Source organism: Lissotriton vulgaris, unplaced genomic scaffold, assembly GCF_964263255.1.
Source record: "Lissotriton vulgaris unplaced genomic scaffold, aLisVul1.2 SCAFFOLD_732, whole genome shotgun sequence".
NCBI classification, from domain to species: Eukaryota; Metazoa; Chordata; class Amphibia; order Caudata; family Salamandridae; genus Lissotriton; species Lissotriton vulgaris.
Window position 1 is genome coordinate 250,537 of NW_028247159.1, and position 26,641 is coordinate 277,177.

Here is a 26,641-nt window from a genome sequence, read left to right on the forward strand (position 1 = left end):
TGATTTGAATAAAAGACTGGATTAAAGCAGTCATTACATTGACCTACCAATGAGTAATTGAGAATTCTTACACTTACAACAAACGGACTAAATCAAAACGAATCATAGAGATTAAGTCTCAGAGGAGTGCCCGTGGGTACAGCGCCATTTGTTTGGCGCTGCAACTGCTGGGTAAGTCCCCCACATTTGATATCGGTTCAACATGGCCAAACTGTCTCGGCACCCCACCCACGCCCAAAAATCAGATCAAAAGTCTCGGCATGTGGCTAGATCTGTCACTCACATTTGATCATCAGACAACGAAACTGCCGCATCCTGTTATGGCATCCTATAGATGCTCTGTAAAGTCTTACCGCTCCTCCCCCTCTCAGCAAGGAGACTCATGGTCCAGGTCTTAATCGTCTCCCGCATCGACTACGGAAATGCTCTGTATCTAGGAGCTCCAGGGGTGACCACAAACAAACTGCAAGTTATTCAGAACAGTGCAGCAAGCATGCTTCTTAAGATCTCCAACAGCCACTCTGCATGACCAGCCCTGAAAACCTTGCAATGGCTCCCGATTGTGGAAAGAATACAATTCAAGTCCCTATGTATTGCTCATACATCTTTCTGGAAGAAAGGCCTCCCCATCCTCCAATCCATCATCTCCCCGTACTGTCCTAGCAGGTACCTCCGATCATCAAGCCTCTACCTAGCCGCGGTCCCCAAAATAAATAGGAGGAGAAGTGGTGGCCGGTCTTTCTATTACACTTCCGCTAAGCTCTGGAACACTCGCCCCCTAGACCCCCGGGCCTCCCATTTAATTCAAAACCCAACCTCCTTTCCTTCTGAAAACCTGTTTTTTTCCAAAACCCACCAACTAAGCTGGTGTGACCTGCCATGTATCTCTGCTAGCGCTGGGACGCATTCTGGAAGCCATGTGCTCCATAAATATCCTTAACATAATATAACATAATTTTATAGAAGTGGGTGAGCCAGTGAAGCACGCCTGGCTTTAGCTCAGCTTGGAGTTTACTTGGATCCTCAGGCCAAAGCAAGCCAAGCCACTTATCTGCCTCAGGAGGCCTTCTTTAGGGGTGACTGACATATTAACAACCATGTTTGACTTTGCCACACATGGTGAAGGTAGAGTCGAGATCACACAGTTTACACTCTACTGCAGTCTGCAAAGGCAGGCCTCTTGTTAGTAGTTTACCTGGGCTACTCAGTGTGGCACAAATGGTGCTGCAGGCCCTGGTGACCCCTTTAACACCCATGCTCTGGGTACCATTGATACCATGTACTACAGACTTATAGAGGTTTTAAAGTCCTTGCCAATTGGGGATGTGAATTCACATATAGCAATTTCAGCCTGCTCCAGTGCACTTTCAGAGTCCTAGCCGTCAGATTCTGGAGCAAAAGGTGTGGGGGTGACCATCCAAAAAGGGTATTTTCTTCCAGATGATGACGGAGGCAGTATTGGGGCCTGCGACCTGTGAGCCCTCTATATTAAAGCACAGAGATAGCTCTCTGTCTGGAATTTATGTTTTAAACCAGTCTCCCCGGTTTGTTTCCTTCTGCACCCTTCGGCAGTCCCACCAGCCACAGATTATTTCTGCATGATCTGCCTTCTGCATCTTCCATGGAGTGTTCAAAGAGTGTTGCCGGCTCATTCAGTCTTTTAAGCTCATGTAGTGGCGCCTGCCACATCTTGCAGGGAGGGAATGTGCCCCTCTGCCTTCATAGCTCACGATGATAAGTTGTGCAAGCATTCACAGAGGAACGAGACCCCTACCCCATAAATCTTGTCTGCCAAGTCTTTGTGGCTGTCTTTGATCACTAGGAGTACTGCTGCTGGGGAAACTGCCACTTCCTGTGGTAGTAGGGGAGGCACAGTGTTCCTCTCTCTACCGACCCGGCAAATGCCACCGGTTTGGTGTATTTATCTATATGCCCCAGGCCCCCTAAAGCCCTCTCCTTCACCATGTTGGCAATCTAATATTCAGCATGAGTATTTACTGCCTCGGGCACTCACACGTCCTCAGTCTCTGCCCCAGGGCAATTGGTTACCTCTGTTGGGGTGCAGGGCCAGATCAATGCCACCCCCCCACTCCTCACCTCTGTGTTTTTCAGCAAGGAGTAGGCTGTCGTTATCCAGAGTCATCGCCTGGTTGGTCCTCTTCACTTCGAGTCTCCCACAGTGGGTCCGAATTGGTGTGGAGGGAAGGCTGCCTCGCGTATAGAGGAGGCAAAAGATGAGAGATGTGCCTATCCACCTCTTGTAGCCCAACAGAGTGTCAGTGTGTGACTGCCACCCTCACGGTCTACTCCGAGGTCTTGGCAGGTAATCTCAGCCCGTCTCCTCTCTCAGGGGAGTCAGCAGCAGTGGGGTAGAGAGCCGAGTTCGGCCCCTGTCCCCATACACCACAGCAGGAGTCCCCGCGGGATGACCACTCCTCCTCAATGTCTGTTCAATGGCAGCTAACCGTGTTTTCTGCCCGCTTCTCAACTCATTGTGGGTCCAGCAACAGGATGGAGTGATGGGGGACAGGTAGCCAGCCTCCAGCAATGGCTGACCCCTCTCCAGAGGGGCAGGATGCTGGAGGATATTTAGGGCGACACAAAGCCTGTTTAGATTGCAGCTGCCAGGAAAAAGATCTTCAATTAGTGTAGTGTATAGACCACTGATAAGTTTCCTATATTTGCTCTACTTGTCTCAGTAGGAATAAGTAGTAGAGTCCGAGATAATGTTTGATTGACTCTGAAGATCAGGGCACAGTTCAACTGCTGGTAAAACTAGAATTTGGAGAGGTCAAAATCCTTCTGCAGAGTTTCAAAGGGTTTGAGGGCCCCCTCAGGAAGTACCTAGCTACTACATCTGTATCACCCGGAGTGTGACGGTATATTCCTCCTCAGTGGGGTCATCGTCCAACAGCAGGAGTAATCAGCTCTATCATCTATATGGGGACACTCTTGAAGAATCAATTCCCATGCTGGTGTGTGTGGTCTGGACTCCTCAGCCCCTTCTGTGCTTCAGCTTTTAGTATTGTTTCCTCGCATGTGGCCCATTTAATTAGTTAATTTCCACACTCTTGGAGTGTGGGTCCCCTGAGGGGTTCCAAAAGAGGGTTATCTAGCAATGTGCAAGAGCCAGGGCTATATCCGCAAGTCCTGAGGAAATCATTTTGGCTTTAGGTTTAGGAAATACGCCTAGGAGGCAAGCAGCTGGGGAATTGGATTTGACTGGTATGCCCTGTTGCGGCATTAATGTAACCTGTCTCTGTTTCCTAACTTTTGATCCAGTTCATTTTGTACCTGAAAAAAGCTTTAAAGTCTAATATGGTGGACATGAGTGTTGGCAGCAAACGTTCTGGGAAGTCTAAAATGAAGAGTATGTTGTCCACTTAGAGCATAATTTCCAGGTTTGCTTTCAGTTCCCCAAATGTCTTCTGAGCAGTATAGGGTGAATGTGAGGGGCTCTGGGGCTATCAGAAAGAGTATGGGTGAAAGGGGACATCCCTGCCCCATGTTGCGTCCAATGGGTTTCTTTCTCTTCCTTTTTCTCTTCTCTTCTTTTCTTCTGGTGCGGATTCTTCAGCCCTCTCCAATTATAGGCCGATCTCTCTTCTTCCCTACATGGCCAAAATTCTTGATGTCAGGGACTGTCCGGGACTATGTGGGGAACACTGTCAGGGACTTGGACAAGGACTAGGAACTGGGTAGAAGACGTACACAGAAAGGAGGAGTACAGTGCTGTCCAGGATCATACAGAGAGTCAGAGGAGAAAACTTGATCCAAAGGGGAAGCCTGTACAAGTGAACAAGATGGGTAAGACTCAGAAAGGAAGGACACTCACAAGGCAATGTAGCATTCAGATTAACTACACCCAGGACGGACGATCAAGACCTATATATACTACAACATTAACAATAAAGGGGGGGGTGTGGGTTAAAGCACTCAGGAGCTCCACATGGTAAGACTGAAGCTCAGTAAGTTTCTTACCCGCAATTGCTGTTACAGATACTGACTGCAAATACCCACATGTAGGATATGCATGCAAAGGCAGGGACGGTGGAGCTTATACCTGTAGTGATGTTATAAATGTAACTCAAAGACAAAACTCACAGTGAACAAGAAACACCACCTAGGTAGTCAGCTGAGCCCACGGATCCCGGCGATCAAACAGGAACGCGCAAGGCAGTAACAGCAAAGGGGTAGAACTAAACACAAGCACAATAGACAAGGAGCTAGCAAGGAGGAGTGCTTAACAGGAATGGAAGGAAATGACAGGGCACAGTTGGCAGAAAGCAGGTAACAAACATACAAGGTAACAGAAGTAAGACCGCAGAATAGAAAGGCAGCAAACTAACTGGAACCAAGGAAATGGGAAGCAAGGCAGGGACTGGAAACGGATATACAGAAGGGGAGGCTACAAGGGTATACTAGAATAGTGCAGGTTAAGGAATCAAGAAAACAAAGTCGCATAGAAGGCAGTGCTGGGGCAGGAACAAGAAGTGAGCTAAGGCTCGGGAGTCAGGGCAGCACTGCAGACAGTGCTGGTTCAGGAACAGGGAACTACCAAAGCTTCAGGAGTCAAGGTAGCACTGCAGGCATACTGGTTCAAGGAAACAGGACATAGCTACAGCTCAGGAAACAAGGAGTCAAGAGAGCACTGCAAGCAGTGCAAATCAGGAACAAGGAATAGCTAAGCCCAGGAACAACAAATAACTATAGGTCAGGAACTCAGGAAACAAGGTAGCACTGCAGGCAGTGCTAATTCAGGAGAAGGGAAAAAGCTGCAGTTCAGGAACAAGGAATACTAAGGCTATGGAGTCAGGGTAGCACTGCAGGCAGTACTAATTCAGGAACAGGGAAAATAGCAGCAGGTCAGGAACAAGGCATAATTAAAGCTCAGGAAACACTGGAAACAAGAATAGCAAAAGCTCAGAGAACTCTGGAAACAAGGATTGGTCTCACCGGTAAACAGCTACAATGACCACCCTTTGCCTGAAGGGAGCTGGGGCTTAAAAGAGCTCACAGTAATCACATGCAGCTAGTGTGAGCAGGCTAGCAGCAGCCAGCCACAGGTGCGCTGAATTCCTCCATTCATCCCTGGCCTGCAGGGGTGGAGACAAAGCAGTGAGCAGGGAATTCTGGGTAATGGAGTTTCAGGCATGAGTAGGCTGGCTTTAAGTCTAAGCAGGCTAGCTTTCACAACAACCGGCATGGATTGGGAATGGATGTCAATTCCCAAATAGTGTCCAAATGGCTGGAAGTCAAGATATGCATGCAGGGGAGTGTCAGGAAGCATGTTAGAACACTGGAGAGTCCCACAGTTCAGCCCCCTGGTGGTGGACACGAGAACACAGGGAGCGAATTGTGACACTTGAAGCTTATGTTACTACTCACCTTTCTACTTTTATTGAAGATTCCAACTACCTGCACCCTCACCAGGCCGGGATTCGGCCCGCCCATTCGACCAAGACTGTCATCACTGCTGTCATGGATTCTCTCCCTGACAATGCGGATAAGGGAATTCCTCAGACTCTGGTCCTATTAGATCTATCTGCCACGTTCGACACGGTCGATCATGCCATCTTATTGGACCGTGTCGAACAGGCAGGTATCCAGAGCTCTGCCTATAATTGGATCAGGTCTTTCCTTAGTGACCACACTCAAGCGGTTCGCCTGGCCCCTTTTACTGCCCCTAAAATTCAGACGACTTGCGGGGTCCATCATGGCTCATCGCGGTCTCCCCTTTTGTTTAATTTGTGCCTTGCCCCTCTGATTCAGTCTCTAGGAAAGTTTAAAGTCGCCACATTCAACTACGCTGACGTCCTACAGCTTATTTTCACTATTGATGGTTCCTCCAACTCAATCAGGGATTTCCAGGACACCATGTTACACATCTGCTACTGGATGGACACCAATCATTTAAAACTGAACCCTGGAAAAACTGAACTAATCCTTAATGGCAAAAGCCAAATACTCTGGGGCCCCCAATACTGGCCCTCGGAATTGGGTCTAGTGCCTCTCCCTTCGGCATCGGTTAAAAGCCTTGGAGTAGTCATTGATAGAGATCTTTCACTAAAAACTAAGGTGGGCATGGTGGTATCTTCCTGCTTTTACCAGCTGCGCAGGATAAAGAAAATCAGTTGGATGCTGACCGAGCCGGCCCTGATCCAGGTGGTGAGAGCGTTAGCTCTATCCCACCTGGATTACGCCAACTCGATCTATCTAGGCCTCCCTCTGTATCTTCACAGATGTCTCCAACTGGTTCAGAACCAAGCTGCCAGACTGATCCACCAATAGCCACGTTGGCAGTCAGCTAGGCCCACTCTTTGACAACTTCATTGGCTCCCCTTTCCCCAGCGAGTGCAATTCAAAACTGCCTGTATCGTAGTCACTCTACACCCGTAGTCCTCAATTTACACCCTTCTGTTGAGGTTCCCCCCTCTCTCGCAATCTCCGTTCTGCCAATCTTCACCTTCTGTGGACGCAGGTTTGCTGTACTCACTTCTAAGCTCTGGAATTCCCTACCTTTGGGGATTCGATACTGCACTGATCTTTTAGTATTTAGGAAACAGCTTAAGACCTGGCTTTTCCCCCCAGCCTAGGCTCAACCCTTTGTGCATCTGGGTTACTCTGTTCAGTCAGCGCCATGAAGCCCCCTGGGTGTACGTGCGCTATATAAAAGGTTATTAACATAACATAACATCTTGTCTGCCATCTGTTTGTTCTCATCTAAGTGCGCTCTTCACATTATGTGTTGTTTGCATGTTCAGAATTTAGATTTTCCTAAATTTAAAGATTCAGAAAGTCTAGACTATTATGCATTTTATCCCTCGCTTTATCATCATCCAACTTAAACAGTTACAATTTACAAAATGACTGCACTTCCCAGAGCTCATTGGAATGCATGACTACGGAAAACTGTACCTGGTGTACCGTCATGGCACACTAGGTCTCGCTGTTAATCCTCCGGTGCATGCAGCAAGTCCTCTTCTCTGATAATAAGCATTGAAAACAACATGCATAGGCTTTTCTGTTTTCAGTTTCTATGGGTTCGAAATTGTAGTGTTTTTTTCGTGTTTTACAAACGTTTAAAACATTTTTGCATTGTAAAAATTCACAGGGCTGGTGTTTATCTAAAGAATATTGAGTTTATTTCCTTCTCTTGCTTGTCACTATTGACATTTCTAATATCCATCTATCTTCTCCTAATTCTCTTTTTTGAATTTGCTCTTTCAGGTGATGTTTCAGTGTTATCTCCAAACCTGTCTTATTTCCCATTGATCGCTTTCCAGCCGTCTAGTCCCACGATGTGCAGCATGTAGGTATGTTTGCATCTCATTATCTCACAAATATTTGATTCGGTCGAGGAAAATAGCGGCCACTAGCTAGAGGCAGTAGCAGGCTGGGCAGTATAACCAGGGAAATGTACTAAAGGACTCAAGAGATGAAGCACAAGTAAGAAAAAAAAGCTATACTACGATACTGAAGCAGCAAGCAAGCAAGAAGAAGACCGTCTAAAATTAAGGAAGAGTCTCGGAAGGACTCAAATCTACTCACCGCGCTCCTGGCTGGCTGAGGCGGGTCTGCGGAGTCGACGCTGGCGTGCTCCAGGCTCTGCGTGTGGTGGTTTGTCTGCGCCTTTCTGGCTGGTTTTGCGCGTCGGGAGCGTTTTGTGTGTGGCCGCCTGGGTCACCCACCTGCATTGTTCATTTTGGTAGATACGGATACGGACGCCAATGTGGGGGAGAATGAGGTGAGCGGCATCCCGGGAGTGCTTGGAGCGTGTATTTTGGCAGCGGCCGGCGCTGACCCCGTTCTGTTTTTCCCGGGCGGTTTGTGGCTTTGCAGAGAATGGTGGTGGAGCTGGCATGTTGGGGGGCTTGATGTGCAGCGTAAGGCTGGTTGTGTGTGCCTGTCTTGTGGTGCTTTTTCGGCGGTCTTCCCTGCCATCTTTCGGGGGTTCAGGCAGCTAAAAGTCACTGCAAACAAGGGCGCTGGGTGCTTGGCGCCTAGCTCAGTATTTGGTGTGGAGAAGTGGCGGCATGGGAAAATCTGACTATTGGCGGAGGACGTTGGTCTGAAGCAGCTGCGGGGCTGGCGATTAGAAAGGGAGTTACGGCCAGAGCGGAATTGCGTACTAGTTCAGCTCCTACCTGTTTGGCACTGGTATCCCCAGTAAATAGTATTAATAAAAACAGGTCCTTGAACTTGCAAGAGAAAGATCAACGTGTCTATTTAGATCTAAGTGGCACGAAAAGCAGAGATCAGGATTTTGAACAAAATGTATGGCCGACTTCAATGTCTACGGTAAAATAAAAGAGGAGAGACTGGGGGCCAAAATTACACTATGAGAGGGAGACTGGAACACAGGAAGACCAAGTTAGAAATCTACTGACGGAGACAGATAAAAGTAAACTTAACAGGTATACTCTTAGGAGCAGAGAAATTTGGGGGGGTGGAGAGCTCTTCTTATAAATCTGCAGACACAGAGTATACAACCACGGCAGGAGAACAATCAACGGCAAAAGAGATAAAAGAGGTGAGATTGGCTAAAGTGTCTAACTCCAACAGGAAAGTAAAAGCAAATGCCGCAAGTACTTATACTAATACTTCTTCAAAAAAAGAACAAAAAAATCTCACTAAAAATAAAACGAGCAGTACAAGAGTCACCCCATCACTAAGATCCTTCTTTAAGGTCCAGAACACACAGACTACAGCAGTAAGGGATTTGGTAGATCCAAGAGTAGCAGTAGAAAATAATATGATCAATCTTAATCACACTCAATTAGGGTGTGTTAATAAGGAGACGATGGAGCCTCTGTTGTTGGAGAATAGGTATGAGCCCTTGACACAAGAACCGAACGGAGATGTAGTAGACTCGTCACCTGCACCATTACCTGCATCCTCACCTGCTTTGACTCAGTTTAATATAGAGGATCCCACTATGAGTGGAAAGAGAACTGTAGCAGTTGCTCTGAATCCGTTAAATACCAAAGACACAGTAAAGAATAAGGGAGCAACCTCACTCACTGAGGGACTTTTAACTACTTTGCTAACGGAAATCAGGGATAAGTTCACAGTTTCTGAGAAAAACCAATTAAAAATACAACCAGCCTGCGAAATTCTTGAGACCAAGATGAATGCAATCTGATACTGTGGGCACTATGGAAGTAGTGGTTGAGAGTCTAACTAAACAAGTTTATAAAAATACACAAGACATACAGGCATTAAGAAGTGAGAACCAACCCTAAAAGATAACCTGGAAAGTCTAGAAAATGCGGCAAGAAGAAATAACTTCAGATTTGTAAACATACCGGAAGACGCAGAAGGTGAAGATGTAAAAGTTTTCATTATTAACCTTCTCTTAGAGTTACATCCTGATATTGATACGAAAATTCTGGAGGAAGACATACAACGAGTACATCGAGATCCATATCTGAAAAAACCTGGGAAGCAAAATCCTACGAAGATCCTGGTTAATTTTAAGACATATATGTTAAAGGAGAATATCCTAGCAGGATGTTTGAAGGCAGGGGAGTACAAGAGACATGCATGGTCATTCCGTATTAGATCAGACGTATCCCACATAACTCAAGAAAAGCAATGGGTGTTAGGGAAGTCTATGCAGGAACTAAAAAGGTTAGGTGCAACAGCAAACTTACGTTTTCCTGCATCCATTAAAGTCCTGTGCGACAATAAAATGTATACCTTTAAAGATCTGGTCGAAGCAAGTGCCTTGATAAGCAAAATAAAGAGTGCTTCATCCAAATAGGTGCTTTTGAAAAAACCCTGGATAGAAACAGAGCCTGAAACTAGAGGGTTCCTCTAATAGTAGAAGGGGAGGTTTCCCCATAGGGTGGGGCTGGTTTCTCTTAAAAAAAAAAAGTATACATTTCTCTTTTTTAATTTCACAAAGGGTGGGGAGCATGTGGGAAAAAATAAAAAAATAATGTCCTCATTTGAAGATGTAAATACATTTTTGGCCTCTTTAATAAACACAGTTTATAAAGGAAAGCAATCATCTTCTCTATGTCTGACGTCAGAGTAAAGGAACTAGAAATAACGACCTGGAATGTAAATGGGTCCCGCGGGGAAGAAATAAGATTCTGGAATATCTGAGATTATCAGAGAGTAAGATGTTTCTTATTCAAGAATCTCATCTACTAAAAGAAGAATGGGTCTCGGTTTTGAGGCATCAGAGATGGGTTGAATACTATATCTGTACAAATCAAACATGTATAACAAAAGGAGTGGCTATTTTAATTAAAATATCAGCCGCCGCGGTATTGGAAGAGGGTATAGTGGACCCAGGGGGAAGATGGGCTGTTGCTAAAATAAAGATCAGCGGAGTCGGAATCACGTTAGCAAGCTATTACGGTCCCAATATAGATGATCTGGCCCCCCTGTATGCCTTGATACCTCATTTAGTAGAAGTTGACTACTATACAATCTTAGGAGGGGATTTTAATCTGGTGCTTAATCCAAGCAAGGACTCGACCTCTCTCAGAGCTATATCCAATACACAAAAAATGAGAAAGACTTTAAAGCAACTAATGGTCGATTTAGGTTTAATAGACATCTGGAGTGATCTGGCTACTAAATCTAAAACTAAGGGTGGAAAATTTACCTTTCATAACAAAAAATGTGGACATAGGTCGGAGATTGATTTCTTCTTGGTCGGGACAAGAGCAAGAAAAAACTTCAGTCAAGTAAATCATGCCCCTAAGCATATGTCTGACCACTCTGCTGTAAGTCTGAAGATAGCTATTTGTAAGACCCAGTCACCTAGAAGGTATACTATCAATCGAGCATTACTTGTGGAGCAACATATAATCGAAAAGCTTAAAGCAGAAACTAAAGAGTTTTTTATCTTAATTTAAACTCTGCTTCATTTCAAACTGTGTGGGATACATATAAAGCATTTCTGAGGGGGGTGTTAACGAGTATATCCTGTGCACAAGCAAATAAAATAAAAGAGGAGACTACAATCTTGAAAATGAGATACATAGACTGTCTGAAAGTCTGGAGGGGGCTAGTGACAATCTGACCATTATAAATAACTTAACATCTGCCAAATGTAACTTAGCTACCTACCTAGAAGCTATTCTTTAAAAAAAATGGGATGCCAGTAAATTGGCACACCATGAGTACGGGGAAGGGTGTAGTAAGCTTCTCGCGTGGAAAATAAAGACAGAACACGCGAGAAACTGGATAAAATATATACGACTTCCTAATAATGGTAGGGTAGTCACAGAAAATGACAAAACTGAAGAAGCTTTTGTCCAGTTTTTGAACAAACTATGTACAGAAGATGAGATAATAGAAGAAGCTTGCATGGAAGAATTTCTATTAGAGATGGATCTTCCCACTCTTTGACCAGAAGACAGAGAGGTTATAAATGGTCCCTTCTTACTGGAGGAAATACTCCAAGTAATTAACTCCTTAAAAAAGGGAAAAGCTGCCGGCCCCGACTCTATCCCTAATGAGATTTATAAGATCTTAAAAGATGAATTAACACAGTTTCTATTAAAATTATTTAACTCCTCATTCATTGAAGGAAACAGTCCCCCAGTATCTTGGGAGGAAGCAACCATAATAATCCTTTATGACCTAAAAAAAAAAACGCGAGATTGTGAGTCTTATCGCCCAATCTCGCTATTAAACTGCGACCATAAATTCTACACGCAGATTATAACAAAACGATTGGATAAAGTATTAGGTTCACTTATTCATCCGGACCAAAAAGGATTTATGAAGGGGATACAATTAAGCGAGTTGACTCAGGACGATAATGACATTCGACGCCGCCAAGGCTTTTGATCCAGTTAATTGGAACTTTTTATTTAAAGTAATACAGCATTTTGATCTGGGAGGAAATTGCTTAGCAGCAATTAAGGACATTCACAAAAACCCTTCTGCTAAAATCCTGGTTAATGGGAATTTTACTAAAGCAATACAGATCAAAAGAGGGACTAGACAGGGGTGCCCTCTTTCCCAAATACTTTTTAACATGTATATTGTGCCCCTAGCTTTTAAATTAAGAGCATTGCAGAAAATCATCCTGTTTAATTATAACAGATGGGAAGAAATAAGGCTGTATGCTGACGATCTTATTGTGTATGGCTGGAGATAGAGAAGTTAAGAAAGGTTTCAGGATACTTGATAAATCAACAAAAAACGGAGTTAATGAAATGGAATACAGATTATGTGAGTACCTATGAAAAGAAAGAGATAAGATACCTGGGAATTCAAATAGTCCATAATATAGATAAAATTGCACAAGTTAATTTTGACAAGGTAACAAAAGAAGTAAGCTCCCTCTTACAATCTTGGGGGGCTATATCTCTTTCTTTTCTGGGCAAATCCAATTTAATAAAAATGTCGCTTCTCCCTAAATACACTTTTTTATTTAATACTATTCCACTCGAGTTCCCAAAAATTTGGTTTAAGAAGGCGCAGGGACTTTTTACAAAGTTTATATGGGGAAATAAGTGCCCTAGGATCGCCCAGAAAAAACTTTAAAGAACTCACATGGGCTTTATCTCAACAAGCTGATGGTTTTCTTCTCAAATTTGGTAACCCTACATTTAAAAAAAAGTTACATTGAAGATTCTGCTTGCATCTGTAAAACTTTGGTCACAAGTAAGTCGCATCTTAAACATTCCATAATATAATGATATTACCCAGATCTTGAACTCTCCTGGGACACCAGTATGCTTGATAGACGCATTGGCGTTACCCCTGAGAAATTGTGGAATAATCTCTTGGGGCTAATTGATAACTCAGGGAGACCTTATTTCTAGGCCGCACTTATCAACCATTACCGGAAACTTGATCTCAAAGTTTAAATATTACCAATTAACAAGCTGGACAAAAGCAGTTGGAAAAGAACTGAAAGGGAATTCAAATTCATCACTAAAGATTTGTTCTAGAAGCAATAAGGAAAAGGAGGTGGTAGATTGGTACTGGCTATTGGTACAAAATGGGGAAGAGGGGCAGGCGTCATTATGGAGATTTGGAAGAAGGACCTGGCAGATGAAGATCTTGAATCTATTGGGCAAGTATCAATGTCACTTCTTTGGTCTTGTATAAATGCTGCATCATTAAAAAGAATCACCTTTTCACAGCTCATAAAGCATATTGAACCCCGCGGAGAATCTCAAAGATGGGAAATCGGGAGATCAAGAAATGACCCAAATATGGAGAAGATAACGCTAATGAGGTCCATATGTTCTGGAGCTGTCCAGTAATTTCTCAATTTTGGAACAAAGTGGATAAGACCATATGAGATGTTATGGGAATGGAAATTAAACTAACTTCTAAATCCGCAATTTTTGGATTACTTCCTAGTGGAGTGGGTGATTTAATATTAACAAAGAATCATAAAGCCTTGTTTTTTACCTTGATTCTCCTAGCTCATAGGGAACTATGTATTAAATGGATAGTAGCATGCCGTTGCATGGAGAGTGAATGGATTTATTCCATTCAGAGGATAGCACGTTTGGATCAAGCAGGCAACTTCACAAAAAAAGACCAAATATTGGGAAATCTGGGAAAATTGGGTCGAGACAGGGGCACGACATATATAATGAGGGTTATGGGTTTTATATCTTGGTTTATGGTTTACGGTCTTTGATATTTTTAAGTAGATTTATGTGTTTCTGGGTCCTATGATTAATAATATGCTTCAGACATGGTCCTGGGACTAGTCTGAATGGGCCACTCACTGGTAAGTGAGATTGCATGGGCCATCTTCTTTTTCAAGATTGAGGTTTGAAACCCTAAAAAAAGAAGTAGTCGAAGGTGCGTCTCTGGAGATACGTAGCATCCTTTCTCCTCTGTGGGTGTGAAACCGGAACGGTAATTAAATTCCATCCTTCAGACACTTGAAGGGGTCAGAAAAAACCATCTCTCTTGATTTTCATGGAAGCATATCATCTTTAAATGAGGACAAAAAAAAATATTTGATTGCAGTTGGCAAAAGTTTATTTTTATTTATTTTGTATTCTTTTAAAACACCGACAAGAGGAAACTCATTGAGGGATACAGGTTACAGGGAGCATCAATGACATAATATGTGACATATGTAAACACATCATGGCTGGGCAGCATTGCCATTTACATCAGTGTCGGAGCAAGATCTACTAAGGTAAAGAGTGATCACAAGGCAAGGAAGATGGTGAGGACTATAAAACATGTGAATCCTAATCGCAGACCGTGCGTTAATAAAACAAAAAATTATAAGGAAGTAGGTGTAAGGGGGTGGCTGCGGGGTCAAATAAGGGGAGATCAACATGATGTCTAATCCATGCCATCTGCCGGCGCGGCTCCCGGCCCCACCGTCGACAGGGAAACAGAGATTGCATGAACAGGAGGATATACATCATACTTGGGTACAATTGTACAGAAGTTATGCATTCATGTGGTCTCAGATATAGGGCTACATGTATCATTACAAATTGCGATTGCAAATGCCGAAATTTGCAGAATTTCGGTGTTTGCGATCGCAATTGGGCTCAGTGGTAAATATGAAAGAAAAACTGCCTTGCACAATAAGGAATCGCAAAATTTGTGATTCCCTATTTTGTGATTGCATTTAAGGAATCACAAATTGTGATTCCTTAAATGCAATCTAAGAAGCACAGAAAAAGTGCAATTTGGCCTTAAGAAATCGCAAATTACCACCAACTTCAAGTTGGTGGTAATTTGCCATTTCTCTGAAAAATAACTTTTGGGCATATATGTGTGCCACATGTGCACACATGCATATTTCAGGGGTGCAACAGGGTGTCCTTTTGACACCCTCGCACCCTTGTAATTGCATTCTCAATTTGCGATGCTCTAATTGAGAATCTCAAATTGAGAATGTCTTCCCATTCATTCATACGGGCCTCCAGGCCCATAGGAATGAATGGGGAGGTATTCCTTAATTGCGAAACGCAATTTGCAATTCAGGAATATGTAGGATTCGCAAATAGCGTGTTTGCTATTCTCAAATAGCGATTGACAAAAAAACGCAATTTAAGAATTGCAAAATCAGAGTTTGATTCATATGGTCCATTGTTCCTTCATGGCGGTGGAATGTCGTTCTTGGCTTCTAGGTTAAGGATTTGCATATCTGAGTTCCCCTCACCCACTCTCCCCACTCCTCCAGTGAGTAGCTTGTGTAGTGTGTTGGCCTCTGCTCGTGCACAGTGCTGGAGAGTATGCAGCCGCCTCTTAGTGTCCAGCACAGAGGCTGCTTTCCAAGACATTTCTATTTGGTGCTTGAAAAGTACGTATGCAAGGTCTATGAGCTGGTGTAAGTGTTTTCCCCCCTTTGCTTTAGTGTTTGCCCCCCTTTGCTCTAGGGTGAAGGCCTATCAGGCAGGATTCAGGAGTAGGTGACATGTATGGTCTGCAAGTTCCGCTATGGTGGCTGTAACCTTGAGCAATGACACCTGTAGTGGTGGGCCCTCCCACCCCATATTTTAGAAACCAGCGTTGGCCAGTTTACTGCACAGACACTCTGGTGTCGAATCAGGAAACACACACTGGATATGGTGGGTGGGGAGATAACTATGATATGTGTAGTTAAACTGTGTGATTTGGAATCGAGGATTCAAGTAATCCTTCGCAACCAGGGCCGGACTGGTGCTTTTGGACACCGGGCAATCCCCCGGTAGGCTGGATGGGGTGGGGGCCGGTTTTTGAACAGGGGGCCGGTTTTGTGGCTGGAGTGCTGATTTTCAGTCCGACCGTCACTCACTTCAGAGAGAAGTCACCAGGTGTCGTGTGTGTCTGAGACTCCGCTCTAGCTGCAGGGAAAACAGCGGCGCCAGCAAGCCTGACTGACCAGTGCGCGTGCAAACAAACATTTCAGGAGGAGGAGCCTGTGCGCAGCGCGCAGAATGATGCACTATCTCCTCCTCCGCCGCGTCTGCGCGCCTCTATGGCGCGGCTGATGATGTAATTCCCACATGCACGTGAGATGAGGAAAGGAGCTGCGCACTTTGTGACCGGAGCGGCCATAATTGAACTATTCTGCAACGTGCAGCAGGAGGTGAGTACGTGTTTCCGCCCCAGCACCAAATCAATGAATGATGATTGTCTTCATGGGGGCGGCACAAACAGTAGGCGGGCGTCGCGCCTCGCGCAGTGGTGGTGGTGGTGGTCTGACTCTGGCCTCGGTCCCAAGGCCTCCCCCCTTTCCAGTTCCTCAAGCCAGGGGACCTGAAACCTCATCCCAGTTATTCTAAGCGGAGTGCATTAGATTGACACTGATAAAAGCTAGCATCTCACGTCACGCCAGAATTTTTTTCTTGGAGTAGATCTGTTTCTTTCCCTGTGGTGCCGCCGCTGAGGGAACTTTTCACCAATGCTCTGCGGAGGAGGGGTGGTGTGTGTGCGTGTTTGTGTGTGTGTGTGTGTGTGAGAGTGTGCGGAACCCGCTAACCACAAAGAGGACAAAAGGTACTTGCAAAGCTGCACCACGCACCAGTGTGAGAACAACAGCTTCAACACTATCAGTCAAAAATGGAGAATTAATAGGCCACGGTAATTTTAAATTATAAACACGTTTGATTTATACAATAACAAAGTCTGCTCGATTCCAGTGTGCTCGAAAATGAAGGTCTCTTTGGCAGCTGGTATAAAACAACCTGGTCTCAAACAAAGAACCTTCTGATAAATCCATTTTGATTAGGTTAAGAGTCCATTTTGCTTTCAGTGTCGTCTTGGAAGTCAGGACTGGGATTTAAACAACGAGGAATGAACTAGAATGTAAGAAAAAGAGAGATCTTTAAAGTAAGGGAACCTTTAAAAACGAAAGGGTCTCAACTTCACAATAAATGAAGAATCATTGCCAAAGTCAATAGCTGTAACTTCTGTAAAGCGCTTGAAGAGCACCATCATACACAAAGAGATGTAGACCCAGCTTACGTGCACTAATGCTCACAGGACACCCCACATACAGCCATCCCTGCATACACAAAGCAACACAGCCATCCCTGCATACACAGAGCAACACAGCCCTCCCTGCATACACAAAGCAACACAGCCCTCCCTGCACACACACAGCAACACAGCCCTCCCTGCACAGACACACCAACACAGCCCTCCCTGCATACACACCAACACAGCCCTCCCTGCATTCACAGAGCAACACAGCCCTCCCTGCACACAAAGCAACACAGCCCTTCCTGCACACACAGCAACACAGTCCTCCCTGCACACACAAAGCAACACAGCCCTCCCTACATACACAAAGCAACACAGCCCTCCCTGCACACACACAGCAACACAGCCCTCGCTGCACAGACACACCAACACAGCCCTCCCTGCATACACAGAGCAACACAGCCCTCCCTGCACACAAAGCAACACAGCCCTTCCTGCACACACAGCAACACAGCCCTCCCTGCACACATAGAGCAACACAGCCCTCCCTGCACACACAGCAACACAGCCCTCCCTGCACACACAAAGCGACACAGCCCTCCCTGCACACACAAAGCGACACAGCCCTCCCTGCACACACAAAGCAACACAGCCCTCCCTGCACACACAAAGCAACACAGCCCTCCCTGCACACACAAAGCAACACAGCCCTCCCTGCACACACAGCAACACAGCCCTCCCTGCACACACACAGCAACACAGCCCTCCCTGCACATACAAAGCAACACAGCCCTCCCTGCACACACAAAGCAACACAGCCTTCCCTGCACACACACAGCTACACAGCCCTCCCTGTACACACAAAGCAACACAGCCCTCCCTGCACACACACAGCAACACAGCCTTCCCTGCACACACAAAGCAACACAACCCTCCCTGCACACACAAAGCCACACAGCCCTCCCTGCACACACAAAGCAACACACCCCTCCCTGCACACACAGCAACACAGCCCTCCCTGCACACACACAGCGACACAGCCCTCCCTGCAAAGACACAGCAACACAGCCCTCCCTGCACACAAAGCAACACAGACCTCCCTGCATACATACAGCAACACAGCCCTCCCTGCACACAAAGCAACACAGCCCTCCCTGGACACAGACAGCAACACAGCCCTCCCTGCATACATACAGCAACACAGCCCTCCCTGCACACATAGAGCAACACACCCCTCCCTGCACACAAAGCAACACAGCCCTCCCTGCAAACACAAAGCAATACAGTCCTCCCTGCATACACATAAACACAGTCCTCCCTGCATACACATAAACACAGCCCTCCCTGCACACACACAGCGACACAGCCCTCCCTGTGCACACAAAGCAACACAGCCCTCCCTGCACACACAAAGCAACACAGCCCTCCCTGGACACACACAGCAACACAGCCCTCCCTGTACACGCACAGCAACGCAGCCCTCGCTGTACACACACAGCAACACAGCACTTCCTGCACACACACAGCAACACAGCCCTCCCTGCACACACAGCTACACAGCCCTCCCTGCACACACACTGCAACACAGCCCTCCATACACACACACAGCAACACAGCCCTCCCTGCACACAAAGCAACACAGCCCTCCCTGCACACAGAGCAACACAGCCTTCTCTGCACACACAGCAACACAGTCCTCCCTGCACACACAAAGTAACACAGCCCTCCCAGCACACACAAAGCAACACAGCCCTCCCTGCACAGACACATCAACACAGCCCTCCCTGCACACACAAAGTAACACAGCCCTCCCTGCACACACACAGAAACACAGCCCCCCTGCACACACAGAGCAACACAGCCCTCCCTGCACAAACACAGCAACACAGCCCTCCCTGCACACACAGCAACACAGCCCTCCCTGCACACACAGCGACACAGCCCTCCCTGCATACATACAGCAACACAGCCCTCCCTGCACACAAAGCAACACAGCCCTCTCTGCACACACACAGCAATGCAGCTCTCCCTGCACACACACAGCAACACAGCCCTCCCTGCACACACAGCAACACAGCCCTCCCTGCACACAGAGCAACACAGCCCTCCCTGCACCCACAAAGCAACACAGCCCTCCCTGCACACAGACAGCAACACAGCCCTCCCTGCACACAGACAGCAACACAGCCCTCCCTGCACACAAAGCAACACAGCCCTCCCTGCACACACAAAGCAACACAGCCCTCCCTGTACACACAAAGCAACACAGCCCTCCCTGTACACACAAAGCAACACAGCCCTCCCTGCACACACGAAGCAACACAGCCCTCCAACACAGCCCTCCCTGTACACACAAAGCAACACAGCCCTCCCTGTACACACAGAGCAACACACCCCTCCCTGCACACACAAAGCAACACAGCCTCCCTGTACACACAAAGCAACACAGCACTCCCTGCACAGACAAAGCAACACAGCCCTCCCTGCACACACAAAGCAACACAGCCCTCCCTGCACACACAAAGCAACACAGCCCTCCCTGCACACAGACAGCAACACAGCCCTCCCTGCACCCACACAGCAACACAGCCCTCCCTGCACCCACACAGCAACACAGCCCTCCCTGCACACACACAGCAACACACCCCTCCATGCACACAAAGCAACACAGCCCTCCCTGCACACACAGCAACACATTCCTCCCTGCACACAAAGCAACATAGCCCTCCCTGTACACACAAAGCAACACAGCCCTCCCTGCACACACAAAGCAACACAGCCCTCCCTGCACACACAAAGCAACACAGCCCTCCCTGCACACAAAGCAACACAGCCCTCCCTGCACAAACACAGCAACACAGACCTCCCTGCACACACAGCAACACAGCCCTCCCTGCACACACAGCAACACAGCCCTCCCTGCACACACACAGCAATGCAGCCCTCCCTGCACACACACAGCAACACAGCCCTCCCTGCACACACACAGCAACACAGCCCTCCCTGCACACAGAGCAACACAGCCCTCCCTGCACACACACTGCAACACAGCCCTCCCTGCACACAGACAGCAACACAGCCCTCCCTGCACCCACAAAGCAACACAGCCCTCCCTGCACACAGACAGCAACACAGCCCTCCCTGCACCCACACAGCAACACAGCCCTCCCTGCACCCACACAGGAACACAGCCCTCCCTGCACACACACAGCAACACACCCCTCCATGCACACAAAGCAACACAGCCCTCCCTGCACACACAGCAACACATTCCTCCCTGCACACAAAGCAACATAGCCCTCCCTGTACACACAAAGCAACACAGCCCTCCCTGCACACACAAAGCAACACAGCCCTCCCTGCACACACAAAGCAACACAGCCCTCCCTGCACACAAAGCAACACAGCCCTCCCTGCACAAACACAGCAACACAGACCTCCCTGCACACACAGCAACACAGCCCTCCCTGCACACAAAGCAACACAGCCCTCTCTGCACACACACAGCAATGCAGCCCTCCCTGCACACACACAGCAACACAGCCCTCCCTGCACACACACAGCAACACAGCCCTCCCTGCACACAGAGCAACACAGCCCTCCCTGCACACACACTGCAACACAGCCCTCCCTGCACACAGACAGCAACACAGCCCTCCCTGCACCCACAAAGCAACACAGCCCTCCCTGCACACAGACAGCAACACAGCCCTCCCTGCACACACACAGCAACACAGCCCTCCCTGCACACAAAGCAACACAGCCCTCCCTGCACACACAAAGCAACACAGCCCTCCCTGTACACACAAAGCAACACAGCCCTCCCTGTACACACAAAGCAACACAGCCCTCCCTGCACACACAAAGCAACACAGCCCTCCAACACAGCCCTCCCTGTACACACAAAGCAACACAGCCATCCCTGTACACACAGAGCAACACACCCCTCCCTGCACACACAAAGCAACACAGCCCTCCCTGTACACACAAAGCAACACAGCACTCCCTGCACAGACAAAGCAACACAGCCCTCCCTGCACACACAAAGCAACACAGCCCTCCCTGCACACACAAAGCAACACAGCCCTCCCTGCACACAGACAGCAACACAGCCCTCCCTGCACCCACACAGCAACACAGCCCTCCCTGCACCCACACAGGAACACAGCCCTCCCTGCACACACACAGCAACACACCCCTCCCTGCACACAAAGCAACACAGCCCTCCCTGCACACACAGCAACACATTCCTCCCTGCACATAAAGCAACATAGCCCTCCCTGTACACACAAAGCAACACAGCCCTCCCTGCACACACACAGCAACAGAGCCCTCCCTGCACACAAAGCTACAGCCCTCCCTGTACACACAAAGCAACACAGCCCTCCCTGCACACACAAAGTGTTAGACGGGGACCCGGAGGGTCGGCCGAGACCAGGGGGAGAGGCCTCCGCTGAGGGCCGTCTCCGGCGATCGTACAGACAAGTAACTTCCCCCCCACAGATGGACACCACACAAGGATGAGTTCAACACACTTTATATACGAATCTTAAGGCAAGGTGATAATGATACAGTGGAACCAGGATACGAGGGTCCTGCCAATTCTAGTCTCTGTAGGGAAAAGGGGTAGCGGGACAGTCTTAGTACCGGTCCGGTACAGGTGCGTGTTAGACGGGGACCCGGAGGGTCAGCCGAGAGCAGGGGGAGAGGCCTCCGGTGAGGGCCCTCTCCGGCGATCGTACAGACAAGTAACTGCCCCCCCACAGATGGACACCACACAAGGATGAGTTCAACACACTTTATATACGAATCTTAAGGCAAGGTGATAACGATACAGTGGAACCAAGATACGAGGATCCTGCCAATGCTAGTCTTTGTAGGGGAAAGGGGTAGCGGGACAGTCTTAGTACCGGTCCGGTACAGGTGCGGCAAGAGGGAAGCTCACAATCCTCGAGCTTGGGGGTCCGCAAAGATGAGCCGCGGCAGCGCCAGCAGGCTAGGTCGATGGTTCACAGCGAGGAGGGCCGCGGCAGCGCCAGCAGGCTAGGACGATGGTTCACAACGAGGAGGGCCGCGGCAGCGCCAGCAGGCTAGGATGATGGTTCACAACGAGGAGGGCCGCGGCAGCGCCAGCAGGCTACGCAGATGGTGCACAACGAGAAAGGCCGCGGCAGCGCCAGCAGGCCAAGACGATGGTTCACGTTGAAGAGGGCCGCGGCAGCGCCAGCAGGCTTTGGAGATGGTTCACAAGAAAGGGCCGCGGCAGCGCCAGCAGGCCTTCAAGGATGAGTTCCTCACGGTGTCTCTCGACTCCAAGATACAACTGCCTTCCTGCTCTGCAGCTGCCCCAGTTATAGGTCTGGTCTCCTTTGATGTCCGGACCCTCGCACTTGGAGGTCGGGAGGTCCGGGATGAGGGAGTCCAGACACCCAGCAGGGGGGTGGAGCCAGCGCCCGGGGAGGCTGGGGGCGATCGACACCTGGCGGAGGGGAGCCATTGACACTCCTTCTCCCATTGACCTGCCAAGTGGTCTCTTCACCCCGTAGGTGGATGGTGGTGCCTCGATGTCGGGGCCTGGCCAGGCCCAGGGTTGGGGTCGAGCCGAGGCCACGCGGCCTTGTTATGTAGTGTCCAAAGATGGCGGCTGTGCCGGGGCAGTGGTGCTGACGGGGGCCCGGGCCAGCCGATACTGGGGTGTTCGGGGGCTGGAGTTCTGTTGTGGACGGGTCGTGGGTTGCCCCAGCGGGTTGCCGGGATGGTTCTTGTCTTGGATACAGGGAGAGCAGGGGTCCGGGCCCCGCCATGCGGGGAGGGAGCGGGCCTTCCACGCGGCCTGTCCAACATGCGTCCCCCCCAGCTGAAGGCAGGGAGAGTCACCCATCCTCTTGGGTACTCTCCTCGCCGAGGCGGTAGAAGCGTGACAGGCCGTCTGCGTTGGCGTGGTCCTAGCCTAGACCATGCTCCACAGTGAAATCCATCCCCTGCAGGGAGATGGACCATCGCAACAGTTTTGGGTTCTCTCCCCGCATCTGCATCAGCCATTGCAGGGGTCGGTGATCTGTTTGCACCCGGAAGTGGGTACCGAAGAGATAGGGCCGGAGCTTCTTGAGGGCCCATACCACGGCGAAGGCCTCGCGCTCGATGGTGCTCCAGCGCTGTTCTCGGGCCAGCAGGCGTCGGCTGATGAAGGCCACTGGCTGATCGACGCCCTCGGTGTTGAGTTGAGAGAGGACGGCCCCAATGCCATGATCTGAGGCGTCCGTCTGCACTATGAACTCCCGGCTGTAGTCGGGGGCCTGGAGCACGGGGGCGGTGCACATGGCGGCCTTCAGTTTCTCAAAGGCCGCTTGACAGTCCGGAGTCCAGTTGACGGTTTTGGGGTTCTTCTTGGATGTGAGTTCCGTGAGGGGCCCCACAATGCTTCCATAGTCCTTTACAAACCGCCGGTAGTACCCGGTGAGCCCCAGGAAGGCTCGGACCTCGGTTTGGGTGACAGGTGGTTGCCAGGCCTGGATGGCAGCGATCTTGAGCTGGAGGGGGGCCACCAGACCGCTCCCCACTTGGTGTCCCAGGTAGGTCACGGACCCTTGGCCAATCTGGCATTTGCTGGCTTTGATGGTGAGCCCGGCCTGCCGGAGGGCGTGCAGGACCTCCCGGAGGTGGTGGAGGTGGTCTGCCCAGTGGCGACTGTATACAGCAATGTCGTCTAGATAGGCGGCGCTGAAATCTTCGAGGCCCGCCAGTACTTGGTTCACGAGTCTCTGGAAGGTAGCTGGGGCGTTTTTCATGCCGAATGGCATCACCTTGAAGTGGTAGTGGCCATCCGGGGTAGAGAAGGCGGATCGCTCTTGGGCCCCGGGGGTGAGGCCAATCTGCCAGTAGCCCGCTGTTAGATCGAAGATGCGCAGGTAGCGGGCGGCCCCCATGCGGTCAATCAGCGCATCCGCCCGGGGGATGGGGTGAGCGTCGGTTCTGGTAACGGCGTTCAGGCCCCGATAGTCCACTCAGAACCGGAGCTCGGGGGCCACGCCCGGGGCGGCAGCCTTGGGGACCAGTACGACTGGGCTGGCCCAGGGGCTGTCAGACGGCTCGATCACTCCTAGAGCCAGCATTTTGGAGACTTCGTTCTGGATGCAGGCGCGCACTCGATCTGGCACTCGGTACGCCCTGTGTCGAATAGGGGGGCTATCCCCGGTGTCCACGTCGTGAAGGCACCAGGGGGTGACCCCGGGGATGAGAGAGAACAGGTCTGCGAATTGTAGCAGGAGGTCTCGACAGTCTTGGCGTTGCTCTGGGGATAAGGTCTTGGAGGGTCTGACCCCTTCCACCGAGCCGTCCTGCTCGAGTGTCCTCAGTAGGTCAGGAAGGGGCTCGGAGTCTTCTTCCGTCCCACTATCGGTAGCCATCAGGAGGCTGAGTTCTGAGCGTACGAAGTGGGGTTTGAGTCTGTTGGCGTGGAGGACCCGGAGGAGGTTCCGGGGGGACTCCATGTCGATCAGGTAGGTGACGGGACCCTTGCGCTCTACCACCTTGAAGGGCCCTGTCCATTTGTCCTGTAGGGCGCAGGGTTCAACCGGGGACATCACGCAGACCTGTTGTCCCGGTTCGAACTCGATGGAGGAGGCATGCTGATCATACCATTTCTTCATGTCCTCCTGACTGGCCTCAAGGTTGGCCTTGGCGAGTTCCCTGAATCGCCGGGTCTGGTTGCGGAGGGTCAGGAGGTACTTGTACACATCCGGAGGAGTCTTCTGGGGGGCCACCTCCCACCCTTCTTTGACCAGGCTGAGGGGACCCCGGACGGGGTGTCCATACAGGAGTTCGAATGGGCTGAAGCCCAGGGATTTCTGGGGGACTTCTCGGTAGGCGAACAGGAGGCACGGGAGCAGCACATCCCATTGGCGACGTAGGGGTTCTTCTAGGCCCATGATCATCCCCTTGAGGGTGCGGTTGAACCGCTCGACTAGTCCATTTCCTTGCGGGTGATAGGGGGTCGTGAATTTGTAGGTGACACCGCACTGTTGCCAGAGAGACTTCATGTATTTAGAGATAAAGTTCGTGCCCCTGTCGCTGACGACCTCCAGGGGGAAGCCCACCCGAGAGAAGATCCCCATCAGGGCTCGGCCTACCACGGGCGCCGTCACGGTCCGAAGAGGGATGGCCTCGGGATAGCGGGTGGCGTGGTCCACCAGGACTAGGATGAACCGGTGCCCTTGTGCTGTTCGGGGGTCCAGGGGCCCCACAATGTCTATTCCCACCCGTTCAAACGGGGTGGTGACGATGGGGAAAGGCTGCAAGGGTGCTTTGATCTTTCGGCCGCTCTTCCCGCTGGCCTGGCAGGTTGGGCAGGCCCGGCAGTGGTTGGATACATCATTCCGCATTTTGGGCCAGTAGAAGTGGGTCACCAGGCGGCTGTACGTTTTGTCTTGCCCCAGGTGTCCAGCAAGAGGCACATCATGTGCTAGGTTCAAGAGGAAGTCTCTGAAGCGGAGGGGGACCACCAGCACTCGGCTGGCCCCCAGCTCAGCAATCTTTTGCTCGCTGTAGAGCAGGTCATTGTCCCAATAAATCCAGTGGGCCCCCGAGGTGTCTCCTGCGCTCTGGGCGAGGGCTTGCTGCCGGAGTCCCTCGAGGGATGGACAGGTTTTCTGCTCCTGTCGGAATTGTTCCTGGGTGGGGCCACCCTCTTGACGCCACTGGGCCAGTTCGGGAAGGTCCTGGAGCCGATCGAGTCCTTCTCCGCTGTGTTCCGGCGAACTGGCTTCCAGGGTGGCTCCCTCTTGGACGATCGGGGGAGGAGGCTCTGGCCATTCGGGTTCTTCGGGACGGGGGATGGCGCGGGCGGCCAGGGACCGGGTTGTTACGCAGACCCACTCCGGGAGGCCCAGCATCCCCAGGTGCTCTCTTCTCTCGACTGCTGACCAGGGGGAACTTTCGAGGTCGTTCCCCAGGAGGCAGTCCACGGGGGCATCATCGCGGACAGTTACTTTCAGCATTCCGGATACTCCTCCCCACTCGAAGGGAACGCAGGCCATCCGACAGAGGCTTTCTGAGTTGTCGGCCGACCGTACGGGGCAAAGGAGATTTGGCAAGATCTGGTCTGGGGTCACCAGATGGCAGCGGACTGCGGTCACACTGGCCCCGGTGTCGCGGAGGGCTTCAGCCCGGTGCCCATTAATGTTGACCCACTGGCTGTACTTCTGCGTGTTGGCGGGAAGGGGTGCCCGCGGAATCAAGTCTCTTTCCCCTAGGCAGACCAGGGACATGGCGGCTGGTTCCCATTCGGGCTGGTCGGGCTCATACTCTTCAGTGTCTTCTTGGGTTTGCTCTTCTCCCAGGGCGGCGGCAGCGACCTGGCGGGGCATAGGGCTCTGGCATCGGTGGCAGGTAACGTTGGCGCGAAAACCTGGTCGCATCGGGGGGTTCCCCCTGCCGGCCGGGGGCGGGGTGTTGCTGCGGGAGTCACTGGGACGGTGTCTCTGCCCCGACCCTGGCCTCCTCCTCCCCCTCAGGGCGATGGAACCCTTGGGCGGCTCTGTTCTGTTCGCTGGGCCCGTTTCTGGAAACTCGGGTACTTTCCCATCGGTCAGCCTCGACGGCGAGTTGCCGAGGTTCAGTCAGTTTACTGTCAAGGAGGTGCTGCCTGAGCTCGACGAAGCAGTTGTTAGAAAGGTGCTCCCATACAATAAGGTCAAAGAGTTGCTCGTAAGTGGTCACCTTGCTGCCCTTGATCCACCCCTCGAAGGCTCGGCTAAAGTAGTTCACGTAC

General features: G+C 50.0%; 1 long non-coding RNA gene across 1 annotated transcript in view; it reads left to right on the forward strand.

Annotated features, from left to right (window-relative positions):
• The window catches only part of LOC147665615 (uncharacterized), a 63,624-nt gene that overhangs the window by 25,547 nt on the left and 11,436 nt on the right, over nt 1–26,641 (forward strand). Inside the window, exon 2 of the long non-coding RNA XR_015305016.1 lies at nt 7,231–7,316. This is a non-coding gene — a long non-coding RNA (uncharacterized LOC147665615). The remainder of the gene's footprint in view (nt 1–7,230; nt 7,317–26,641) is intronic.